This window comes from Pinus tabuliformis, chromosome 6 (assembly GCF_031772625.1).
Source record: "Pinus tabuliformis cultivar Carrire ecotype Pingquan chromosome 6, CPIR1, whole genome shotgun sequence".
Classification (NCBI taxonomy): Eukaryota; Viridiplantae; Streptophyta; class Pinopsida; order Pinales; family Pinaceae; genus Pinus; species Pinus tabuliformis.
In genome coordinates, this window is record NC_142292.1 from 1,567,458,076 (window position 1) to 1,567,470,545 (window position 12,470).

Here is a 12,470-nt window from a genome sequence, read left to right on the forward strand (position 1 = left end):
TGACCATTTGATGGTAGTCATGGATAGCTTCAACAAAATGGTTGAGACAATACCTTATGAAAAATATTTTAGTGTAGTAAGTCGAGTATATTCTCTTTAATAAAGTATAGGTATATTTTTATTTACCATTGTTGATGATGTCTAATAATAATAATAAATTAATGTGAGAATTAATAAATTATTAATAATAGAAATAATATCTTATATAAAAAAAATTAATATAATAAATTAAGTATATTCTTTTTAATAAAATAAAAATCCATTTACCATTATATAATAGTAACAATAAATTGATATAAAAATGGATAAATGTTAACTTAAAGAAGAATATCATCTAAAAACAAATAGAAAATGGTTAGACAAAGCAATATACTAGCAATTCCACCAAATGTTGCAAAGGAAATGACGTAAGGCGGTGGCATAGGAAAGAGTAGCATTAACAGTGAATGTGTGACCTACACACATCTGGAGAAAAAATATTGTATGCGGTTAACACTCAAAACCAATTCAACAATTTGAAAACATACAAAAGATTAAGAACTATGTTTCTTTGTTGTATAAGTGAAATACAAAACAAAAGGGAAAAATACAAAAACTCAGTTAATTGAAACTAGAATGCGCACCATGTCATCATACAGTTGGAATCCAATTCAACAATTTGAAAGCATACAAAAGATTAAGAACTATGTCTCTTTGTTGTATAAGTGAAATACAAAACAAAAGGGAAAAATATGAAAAATCAGTTAATTGAAACCAGAATGCACACCATGTGATCCTACAGTTGGAATCTAAGTGTTTTGCAGGATTTCGTTTTCTACTTACAGAAAAGGAGCAAACAATATAAAAAACCATGTTGAAGACCATACACGTTATTTCAACAAACATGAAGCAATCAAAATTGCCACACCTACTCGAATAGAGAGATTCTTCATATGAATCGGATAATTAATCATGTCCAGGAAAAATGAGGGCATATGGAGTCATAGTGTCAATCTGAGGGCATTGTTTGCTATTTTTTAACATTTGAGCTACAAATGTTGATAATGGTCATTCACATATATGTTACACATTATAATAGAGTTAGACTATATAATATAGTTGTGACATGTGAAACCCAGTAGTACAGGGTATTGAAAATATTTTCAGGTGATAGTATGATCATAATGTGCATGCCATCATCACCCGCAGTACAACTTTTTTCTTTTGTTCTGATATCTATACAGAGGCATCTAAACTGAGGTAATATCATGAATTGAATTCATGTCTGAATCTTTTGGATTAGTTGGAGAGGACACAATTTTTTCATTTTGTTTCAGATTTTCTTCCCAACCCAATTGTGTGGGACTCAATTTTCGGAAACTAGCATCTTCTCTAGTCTCAATCTGCCAAAAAGGTACATTTCTATTTTGTAATGTTCTCAATCTTTTCTTGCCAGCGTTCTGCATATTCCGATCTAAATTCCTTTAAGAACTCTCATTTGATGTCAAATAGCTCTCCATTGAATAATCTGTGGTCTGAGATTATTAATTAAGGCTATTCATAGCCTATACCATATGTTTTTGCTGCATATATACCAATTCATGTATTCTCTAAAATATACAAATTTGACACCACATCAAAATTTCATTCTCATTTCTCACTGAATATAAGCATTCTACTCCATACTTTCAAAACAATACAAATGATCCAATCCATTGGGTTACGATAGCTTGTGCTTAGCCTATAGTGTATGAAAAACATAAACACAAAGCTTCACTGGAGAAACAATATAAGCTCCCTGAATTTCATATCTAGGCAGTGGTATTATAAATACATATGTTGAATAAGCTCCTAGTGGCCTATCTAAATATTTTAGCAGTTCAGCTTCTAGATAATATACCAAGAACCATAAAATCACACTCTTGATTCTGATTCATGAACCTAGGATTCAGTGAGTGATGAAGGTTTTTGTCAAATATGGAAGGTACAAATTTCTTAAATGACTTGCTAACATTCATTGTCATATGATCCATCCAAAACCATTCAAATCGAACTCCCTACAATTGGATTCTATACTAGTGTCATCATTAGCATTCAAGTCTAATTATTCAGTGAGCTTGGAAAGCTTGTTATTTCTAACTGAAGGAATTTCAACTTCATCCCTATGAAGCCCTACCAATTCACCCATGCAGCAAAATTCATGCAAAGAGAAGCTCCTAGGCAATTCTCGTTTAATTACTTGTTTTCCTACACATGATCCATTTACTTCCATCTATTTTTCCCTTGCATCAGACATGCCATAGCCATTTTCTTTTGTTTGTACCCTAAAAATTGTGGTCCTCTCTCCTAAATTTCCTTTGGTTGCAATTGAATTCTTGTATGAATATTTTGGATTAGTTGGAGAGGACACAAATTTTTCAACTTGTTTTAGATTTTCTTCCCAACCCAATTGTGTGGCACTCAATTCTCGAAAAATGACATCTTCTCTGGCCTCAGTCTGCCAAAGTGGTACATTTCTATTATTTAATGTTCTCAATATTTTATTTCCAGCGTTCTGCATATTCTGATCTAGATTCTTTTCAGAACTCTCATTTGATGTCAAACAACTCTCCATTGACTAATCTGTGACCTGATATTGTTGACTAAGGCTATGCATATCATGTACCATATGTTTTTGTTGCTTGTATAATGATGGAATTTCAGGTAAACAATAAAAAACATTGTTGAGGCATTTAGTGGACATTTTTGAAGCCAATTCTGAGATTTTTGTACAGGCAGCTTCCAGTCCAATAGAACCTAAGTTGTTGCCAGCAAGAGTTTCCCTAGCCTTTTCCAGCACAGACTTCAAGTACTTACCCTAAGTTTTAATTCAGAGCTGTAAATGTTGTTGTACCTGTTTCAACCATGTTAGATTAAGAAAAAGAGAGCCAATATTGAACTCCTTTCATGTTTTTTCTCTTTTCACCCCAAATTAATAGAGCTATCTAGACAAAATCAATGGAAACACAACTTAATCTCAGCTCTCATATCAAGTTCAAAAATTGTTTCTTTTCATTTTAACATAAAATTAACACTAGAACAGAAGGTGATTACATGAAGCAATTATCTTAAATAAAATTCACAATGCCTGGTAATTTATATCTCTATTCACCCTTAATGACCATAAAAGGAGAGAACGCGCTATGCCTGCCTGCTTTGACGTTTTTGGACCTAGGACTTTATAAGACCTTACCTTCATGTGCCTTATGTGAGTAACATGTGCCTTTCCATACCTTGTGTAACGAAGCCTTGCCCTGGTCCAATGCCTTTGCTTTGGCAAAGAAAGGACTTTGCCCAGTACATAACTCTGTAGATTGATTACTTCACATACATGAAGTATTTACCTACCATAATGTCCAATTGCTTCCTAATGTTGCCTTAAATAAAAAAAAAAGGAACCTCCACTTATGATCAAAAGAAGAAAGAAGAAATACTTCTTGCATTGGAAGTTACATATGACCTAGAGGTGGAGCAGATGGACGTCAAGACTACATCATTGGAGCTTAACACATGGACTGTATTCTGGAACAGTTCCAAGAATAAGCATGGTGCTAAATTTCATGTCTTTCTTTTGATCCTAAGTATCAAATACTCCTACGCTACTAGAAACAAGAATTGCAAAATGGTTATGACATGAGGAAAAAAAATTCTCAGGGTTTGTACAAGTTACTTTTCTGGTTTTTTAATATTTTTTAAAATTATTAATGTGAAAATAATAATTCCAGAGAAAGTAACCAATTTCATCCTCTTTGCTACTTGACATGGTATACATTATCAGAGTGATTATAGTGCATAAAATGGAATATAGAAGAATAATTCCATGTCCAATGCCCAATCTATGGAAATTTGATGTACTGAATTAGATTAAATATGAAGCACAGAAACAAATAATGCATCATATGTTTCAAGTAGCCAAAAAAAAGGAAAAATTAAAGGAAGATATTTCCTAGAAGAGAAAATGAGTGGAATCCTTACTTGGATCAAAAAATGTGCCCAGACCAGTGCCTTTGAAATCACAATTCCAATAGAATTGACCATCAGGAAAACAATATATGAAGCTGACACGAGGGAGAGTGCAAAGCTAAGGAACAACGGTCAGCGAACAGCTAGGGTTTTGAGGTTGCAGCAGAGGTTTTTCCATGGAAAATCGCAGGGGAGGGAGCTCCACTCCCTCCTACAAGGAAGCTGTGGCCAATAAGGGAAAGAATGTTCTAGATAAAGGTAGAGATATTGTTGAAGAAGGAAGAAGAAACATGGGAGAAGAGATAGCAGGTACCAAAATGAAGGAGAATAACAGCACTAAAGACAAGGAGGAAGATGACAAAAAACAGGGAACAAAAGACAAAAGACAAAAGGGATCTTGTAAACCCAAAGCTGAAATCACACCCAGAGTGGTATTAAATGATCCAGCACTGTAGGCGCACAGGGATCACATGTGCACCTATGCAATAATCTGTAAATTCATGGGATTATGGCCCATGGAAAAAGCTTTGCAAACATGGATCAAATACCACTGGAAACCCAAAGGGAGCATTGATCTACATCTTGGGTCAAAGGGTTTCTTTACGGTGGTGTTCACAAACATTGAAGATAAAGACAGAGTGTTTGAAGGAGGGCCCTACTTCTATGCAGCAGCAGGTCTTTATATGAGGCCATGGAAGATGAACTTTGTACCGGAGCGGGAAACTTTTACTTCGGTCCTGGTCTGGGTGAGACTTTATTCTCTACCTCTTGATTACTGGCAAACTGAATCGTTAGCTGCCATAGGCAATAAATTAGGTAGATTTGTTAAAGCTTCTGAAGCCACAAGAAGGGGAAAATACACCTCCTTTGCAAGGATTTGTGTGGAGATGGATATATCCGAAGCTCTTTCGGATGAGGTAATCTTGGAGGTCCATGACGAAGATTGGGTACAAGCAGCAGACTATGAGCATATTCCGTTCAGGTGCCATAGATGCCATGAACATGGGCACCTTCTCAGAGATTGCCCTCTCAGTAAAGCAGACAACAAGAGCAAAACTAATACAATGAAAGACACTGATAATTTTCACAAAGTGGTACACAAAGGAAAAGGTGGGAAAAAAGGGCCGAAACAACAACAAAAGGAAGGACAACAGGTTAGTCAGAACCAGTTCCAAGTTCTTGAAGTGAATGAAGAATTAATAGCAAAAGATCAAGCATGGGAAAGAAGTCATGAGGAGAAGGAGAAAGAAGAAAACAGGGAACAAACACAGGAAAATGATAAACAGAAAGAGATCATGATGAGTGATACAGAGACGGAGATGGATCAGGAAATGACCCAAAGTGAGATGGATCTAGAGGACCATGAGCTTCAAGAGATTCTTGACAGAGAACAATTAGATCTGGAGGGGTTCTTAATTCAGGGAACAACCGGGGGGGTAGAATCGTTACCTCAAGAAGAGTTAAATAGAATACAACAGTTGTATTTATGGAGAACTCAGGCTAAGGGTTTGGAGGAGGTAAAAAACATTGGCAGGCAGAGCAATGAAGGAGTAAAAACGATAAAAACGACTCTGGGATTAGCACCTAGAAACCCAGGAAAGAAAAGAGGCAGGAAAAAACAGAACGAGCTACTGATGGAATGTGGAAAACTCATGATAGACTTAGGTAAGATGAAAGATCTAGCCAGCTATTCCTTTACTAATCTTTAAATATGAAGTTTACATCTTGGAATATTAGAGGTCTAGGCAGTAAAAGGAAACAGAGAATGCTTAGTAATAGAATGAAACATGAGGCTTCGGATATAATTTTTATCCAGGAAACGAAGTGTTCCATCCAAAAGTTAAGACAAATTCATAGTAAATGGCTCAGTAGATTTGAGTTTCTAGAGGTTAAGGCAGAGAATTCAGCAGGAGGTATTCTCTCCCTGTGGAACCCCCAAAGAATAGGCATAATAGATGCTGAAGCATCCAGGAATTATTTATCAGTGGTCATTCAGCCTGTTGGAGATAGGGAAACCTATCTAGTCATGAATGTTTATGGCCCTCAAAGGATAGATGAAAAACTTTGGTTCATAGAATACCTTGTGGATCTCAGGGATAGACATGCAGGGATACCTTGGATTATGGGAGGGGACTTTAATATGATTAAATCTCTTTCAGAGAAAAAAGGGGGAACCAGAGTTCTAAATAAAGACTCTTTGGCCTTTCAAACCTTTATAGATGATATGAAGCTAGTGGATATGGAGACAAACAATGGCTGCTTTACATGGAATAATAAAAGAGGAGGAGAGTCTCATGTAGCATCCAAGTTAGACAGATTCATAATTTCAGAGGACCTTATGCTAATAGATAAGGAAATAATAACGAGGGTTCTTCCCTTTGGAGGCTCAGATCACTGGCCAGTTCAAATGGAGATTCAGGGCATAGGGACCCCTCAGAATAGACCTTTCAAATTTGAGAATATATGGCTCTCACACCCAGATTTTATGAGCAATATTGAAAAATGGTGGGCAGAAGATTTGCAGATTCAAGGAACAAGAATGTTCCTTTTGCACAAAATATTAAAGCACATCAAGATGAGACTAAAATATTGGAACAAGAATGATTTTGGTAACATTTTTGTTGCAAAGAAATCAGTTGAAAACAAAATGTAGGAACTCAACCAAGTCATGATCAAGGAAGGCTTTGACAAAGACAAAAATGATCAAGTCGAGAAACATCATCAAGAATGGGATAACTTGTGTAAACAAGAGGAAATATTTTGGAGACAAAAATCCAGAGTTCAATGGCTAAAAGAGGGAGAACGCAATACCAAATTTTTCCACAGATCCACTATGGCCAATAGAGCTCACAACAGGATCTCTTCGATCAAGAATGAGAATGGGCAGATTCAGCAATCACACGAGGACATAGAAGCTGTGTTGGTCCAGCACTTCCAAGGCATAGCTTAGGAAAACAACCCAGAAAGAGAACATTACATTAGGGACTTGACCAGTCATATTCCTAAGCTGGTGTCTAGAGAGGACAATTTCAACCTTAACAGATCAGTGACTGAAAAGGAGGTCAGTGAGGTCCTCAAAGAAATGCAGAATGGAAAAGCACCGGGACCAAATGGCTTCAATGTTGATTTCTTTAAAGCCTACTGGAATATTGTTAAACAGGATATTTTGAGGGTTGTGGAGGATTCCAGGGTGAACAAAACTATCTTGAAGGTGCTCAATACCTCCTTCATCTCCTTGATTCCCAAACAGGACAATGCTCAAACACTAGAAAGGTATAGACCCATTGCTTTATGTAATGTGGTCTACAAGATAATATCCAAGGTAGTGGCCAACAGACTCAAACCTCTGCTTCCTTCTCTGGTATCGGGGGAACAAACCGGATATGTAGAAGGCAGACAGATTCTAGACAACATCATTCAAGCTCATGAGGTGGTTCACTCCTTAACTAGCAAGAGGAAAGCTGGAATGATCATGCAACTAGACATAGCCAAAGCATATGACAAAGTGAACTGGACCTACATCAGGAAAGTACTTATTGCGTTTGGTTTTGATCATAACTGGGTCAGATGGATCATGGCCCTCGTGACGTCTTCTAGCTTTTCAATTCTGGTTAATGGCTCTCCCTCTGAGATTTTTCTTCCTTCAAGAGGCCTCAGACAGGGAGATCCACTCTCACCCTTTCTCTTCATCCTCATGATGGAAGGACTTGGTCGTTCTATCAAGCATGCTAGAGTAACGGGCAAAATCCAGGGACTTCAACTAATGGAGAATGGACAGGTTTTGACTCATCAACAATTTGTAGATGACACCTTGTTACAGGGTATCCCCACAGTCAAGGAGGCTTTAGCGTACAAACAAATTCTAAATGACTTTTCCATGGCGACAGGTATGGAAGTTAATCTTTCCAAATCAAAAATATTTTTCTTTAATACCAATATTGCTATTCAAATAAACATCTCCAGAATTCTAGGCTTTCAAAGGGATTCCCTCCCTTCCAAGTATCTGGGAGTGCCTCTAACTGCAAAACCTTTGCATAAGAGCATTTGGGAACCGTTGATCAATAAGATGCATGACAAGGTCAGGAATTGCACCATCAGATCTTTAAATCTGGTGAGGAGATTGGTGTTGACGAAAATGGTGCTCCAATCTTTCCCAGTTTTTATGCTATCAACTCTCCCAGCTCCAAAAGGAGTTCTGCAGCAGTTCAGAAACATCCAAAGGGACTTTCTATGGGGCAAGGAGGAGAATAGAAAGAAATGGGCCTTAGTCTCTTGGGAAAAGATCTGTAAACCCAAGATCCTAGGAGGTCTAGGCTTGGATGATCAGAAGATACTCAACAACGTTTTAAGAGCCAAACTTTGGTGGCGTTGGGTTAAAAATCCAAAGTCTCAATGGGCAAGTATTTGGAAAGAAAAATATGCCAGTTCTTGGCAACATATTGATCTCATAAGGATGTCTGGAAATATAAGGGGCTCATCCATCTAGAACAAGGCCTGGGAGAACAGAGGCTTAGTACAAAGAAACAATTTTTGGGAAATCAGAGAGGGTGATCTAGCACTATTCTGGGAGGATAAATGGGAAAAAGAACCAACATTGTTAAAAGAATAATTTTTGGACCTTAAGCATGAGACAGATAACCAAGGATTAATAAAAGTAAAATATTTTTGGGATCACACTACCAATTCAGGAAAATGGAGAACTTGGAGAAACATAGATTGCAGGGATGATAGACCCATGAAAACAAAAGCAAAGGCTCTCATGAGAATACTGGATCAAAGGATGATTTTAGTAATTGAGGGGCTGGACCAACTAAGATGGGGCAACAATAAAAAAGGCATCTTTAATATTAAAGAGGCTAAAGGTTTTCTCCTGGAGCAGGAGTACCATGCTCCGGACATAATTGGGCTGAACCTATGGAGACACCAAGGGTGGATGAAGATCAAACTCTTCATGTGGCTGGTGTATCACAAGAAGATATTGACTTGGGACAATATCAGGAAAAGGGGTATTCTGGGGCCTTCCAGATGCCAACTATGTGAAGACCAAGAGGAGACCATGGAACATCTTCTCAACAGCTGCACTTTCACTTCTAATTTATGGGATACATTTGCCACCATTTTCAAAAAGACCAACAGGGATAAAGAGAGTATCATCAACACCCTGAGCAATTGGAGAAGAAATTTTTCAAATAATGAAGTTCTTAACTATGCTTGGGCTCTCATGCCAAGCTTCATTATATGGAATGTCTGGAAGGAAAGAAACAAGAGAATTTTCAAAAATGAAAAGAATCCATCTCTTCGCCTGTTTGAGCAGATCTTAAAACAGCTTAAGGAAACGGTTGGCACCACAGTGAGGAATCTCCCCAATAATCCTCCCTCAGAGGCTGATAAGAGAATTCTCAGGTAGTTGGGTATGCAGAGGCTCATTCCACAAGGCCTGAACAGGAAAGTTATCCTAAAGGAAACTGAAAAGGAGTTCTGGCATCCTCCCCCGAAAGGTTTTTTGAAATACAATATAGATGGAGCTTCAAAAGGTAACCTGGGATCTGTGGGTTTTGGAGGGGTTCTGCGAGATGAAGATGGGAGCATTCTCTTCCTCTTCCATTGTCATTTAGGAAAAGCTACCAACAATATGGCGGAACTAATGGCTATGGAGAAATGTTTAGATTATCTAAGGTAGGACAATTGTTTAAATGTGGTGATAGAAGCAGACTCTGAGTTAGTCATTAACTTGGTCAAAAGAATCAGTTGTGGAACAGAGTCGGAGAAAGTCTCTAATCACTGGAGATTAATCCAGGTCTTCCAAAGGATTCAGGGTCACCTTTAGGAACTACGTACGGTAAGATTCAACCACGTACACAGAAAGGCCAACAAACTGGCCGATATACTAGCAAACCAAGGTGTGAACTGTAAGGAACGCAAGGGTTTCAATGGGGTGGCAAGTAGTGCCTCAGGGCAGTCTAAAAATTCTCTATCACACTCAAGCGAAAGAAGATAGAGAAGTGTATAGAAACAAAACTACAGAAGCAATATCTCTATGATTTGGTCTCTGTATGTTTCCCTTATTTTGGTCAGGCAGGTGTTTGGAGAGAGGTAGGCTTCGATCGGCCTCAGCAGCACGAGTAAGCCCATCTTCAAAAATCCCTGGTGTTTGGGGGAGGGTTTCTCAGGTTATTGGATGATAAGTTCAGTTTTGGTTTTGGGTTCAGGAACCTGGGCTTGTTGGCGAAGAACAGAAATCCGGGCTTATCCGGCAGCCGTATTATTCCTTTTTCCCCTCTTCGGGAGACAAAACCACTCATTGAGTGGTATTGGATTGATCGCTCCCCTCTCAAGCAGGAAGTGGTTTTCACAATTTGGGAGTGATCCCATACAGCGTCTGACATGTGGTGGGGGATCAGAATGGTAAACCGCCCTCATCGCACACTAAAGTTCGATACCATGAAGCAGTGCGATATAGCTATCAACCGTTGGATTTTGAGGTTAGGATCTACAATTAGGAATGATCGTGCTGTTTTGTGGGACCTGAACTTAATTCAAAAGATGGCTTTATTTGATTCCGGGCACGGATGCAGTGTTATCTTCCATACTGCTCTCGCGTCAAGATTGGATTTGGTGGATTTCGGGTGGACTACTTGCTCGAGGGTTATCCCTCTTGGCAGACCCGAAATCCTTTTATGGTGGACTATATTTCCTCATCGGGTCCAATTCATGAATTAAAGAGGTTGCTTGTTTTCGTTCCGATATGGAGCCACGTCCGTCAGATCGCTGATGGCGGATCGAACGGTCTTAGTGATTGTTAGTATTCTGAAAGTCTAGTTGTTTTGTTTGTGGGCCCTTGGCCCGATTTTGAGCCTTTGGCTCGGAGCCCAAAACTTTGTGTGGCTAGTTAACTCGAGGGCCCACATCTCTTTTGGGGTTTGCTGTAATTTATGTACGTTGTTTTACCGATTCAATTGAATAGAAGGACCAACTCTTGCATCAGCAAAAAAAAAAAAAATCACAATTCCAACAGTTTTTGTCGTGAATCTGATAGTAACTATTCATTGCTTTTGAAGCATTGGCATGGACGGTATTTGGATTATAGCAAGGTCCACCCTGACGAATTGAAGCACAATCGGCACCACCCAGCCCACAAGAAAAATCCAAAGACTCTTGAAGAACAAATGGATCAGAACTTTGTTTGGAAATGCAATAAACAACATTGCCAAGGCCTCCCCTTGAACCTTTTGGTGGTCTTGAGAATAAAGAAATTGGGCTAGGCGGTGGGCTTGCAGGAGGCGAATATGGTGGAGGAGGAGATGCACACTAACCACAACTCAAATCTACATCATATCCATCTAGGTTTAGCAGCCCAACGTTCCTCTTAGTGGTTGGCCCTAGCTTATGGTTCTCATTAAAAATTGAAAAAATAATAAAGTTCTCTATGACTCTATTGGGCTTCATTGGAATTCCTGCATTGGAAGTAACATGTTTGATAAATTTAGTGTTATAGTTTCTAGCATTCTCAGGATTCACTCCTATATCATCTGTGTCTCCTTTGGAAGGTCAACCGGTCTCAAAGACGGTTGCATGGATAGTGTCATTATGATCCAAAGAAGCCATAACAGAGTAAATGGAATCAATTTGAGCATCTAATATATTGTTATAGGTGAGACCTTTTGGATCTGAAACCCTTGGAGACTGCCAAAACAACACATAGTCCGATGAAACTTCTTTGGGATTGTCTCTGTATGAAAAATAAGGATATTGATTCACCATGACCGGGGCACCTGTATCATCCAAGAATTTGAGGAGAGGATTCATAATTCGTACCTAAAGAGTAGCTATTGTGGATGCCTGAGGAAAAGAACCTGAAAGGATAGGCATACTATGTGGAGTAGATACCTTAATCTTGTCATCCAAGCCTAAAGAAACCAAACCAGAATGAATGTTCTGTATTGCAGGCACTACAATAGATTCTAACGACACATCACTATTTGTAAGGACCTCATTCCCTACGGTGATCAGAAATATTAAGGTTGAAGGGTAGTAAGGAGTAATCCTTTGAGACACCCAAGCTTGGCCTACAGTTGGGCCTCATTCTCAAGATCCACAACAACTGTAGTGTCTTTGTTGGAAAATGCTTAAAATTAACACTAGAATAGAAGGTGATTACATGAAGTAACTATTTGAAAAAAAAAAATCACAATTTCTGGTAATTTATATCTCTATTCACTCTTAAAGGCCCTAAAAGGAGAGAATGTGTTATGCCTGCCTGCTTGGATCTTTCCGGACCCAGGATCTTATAAGACCTTACTTTCACGTGCCTTATGTGAGTAACGTGTGCCTTACCATACCTTGTGTAACGAAGCCTTGGCCTGGTCCAATGCCTCTGCTTTGGCAAAGAAAGGACTTTGCCCAGTACATAACTCCATAGATTGATTACTTCACATACATGAAGTATTTACCTACCATAATGTCCAATTACTTCTTGATGTTTCCTTAAA

The 12,470-nt window shown here is 38.5% G+C and overlaps 1 pseudogene; it reads right to left on the reverse strand.

Annotated features, from left to right (window-relative positions):
- Nucleotides 1–1,999: 1,999 nt before the first annotated feature.
- Nucleotides 2,000–9,586, reverse strand: LOC149264754 (myb-related protein 2-like; annotated as a pseudogene).
- Nucleotides 9,587–12,470: the final 2,884 nt, after the last annotated feature.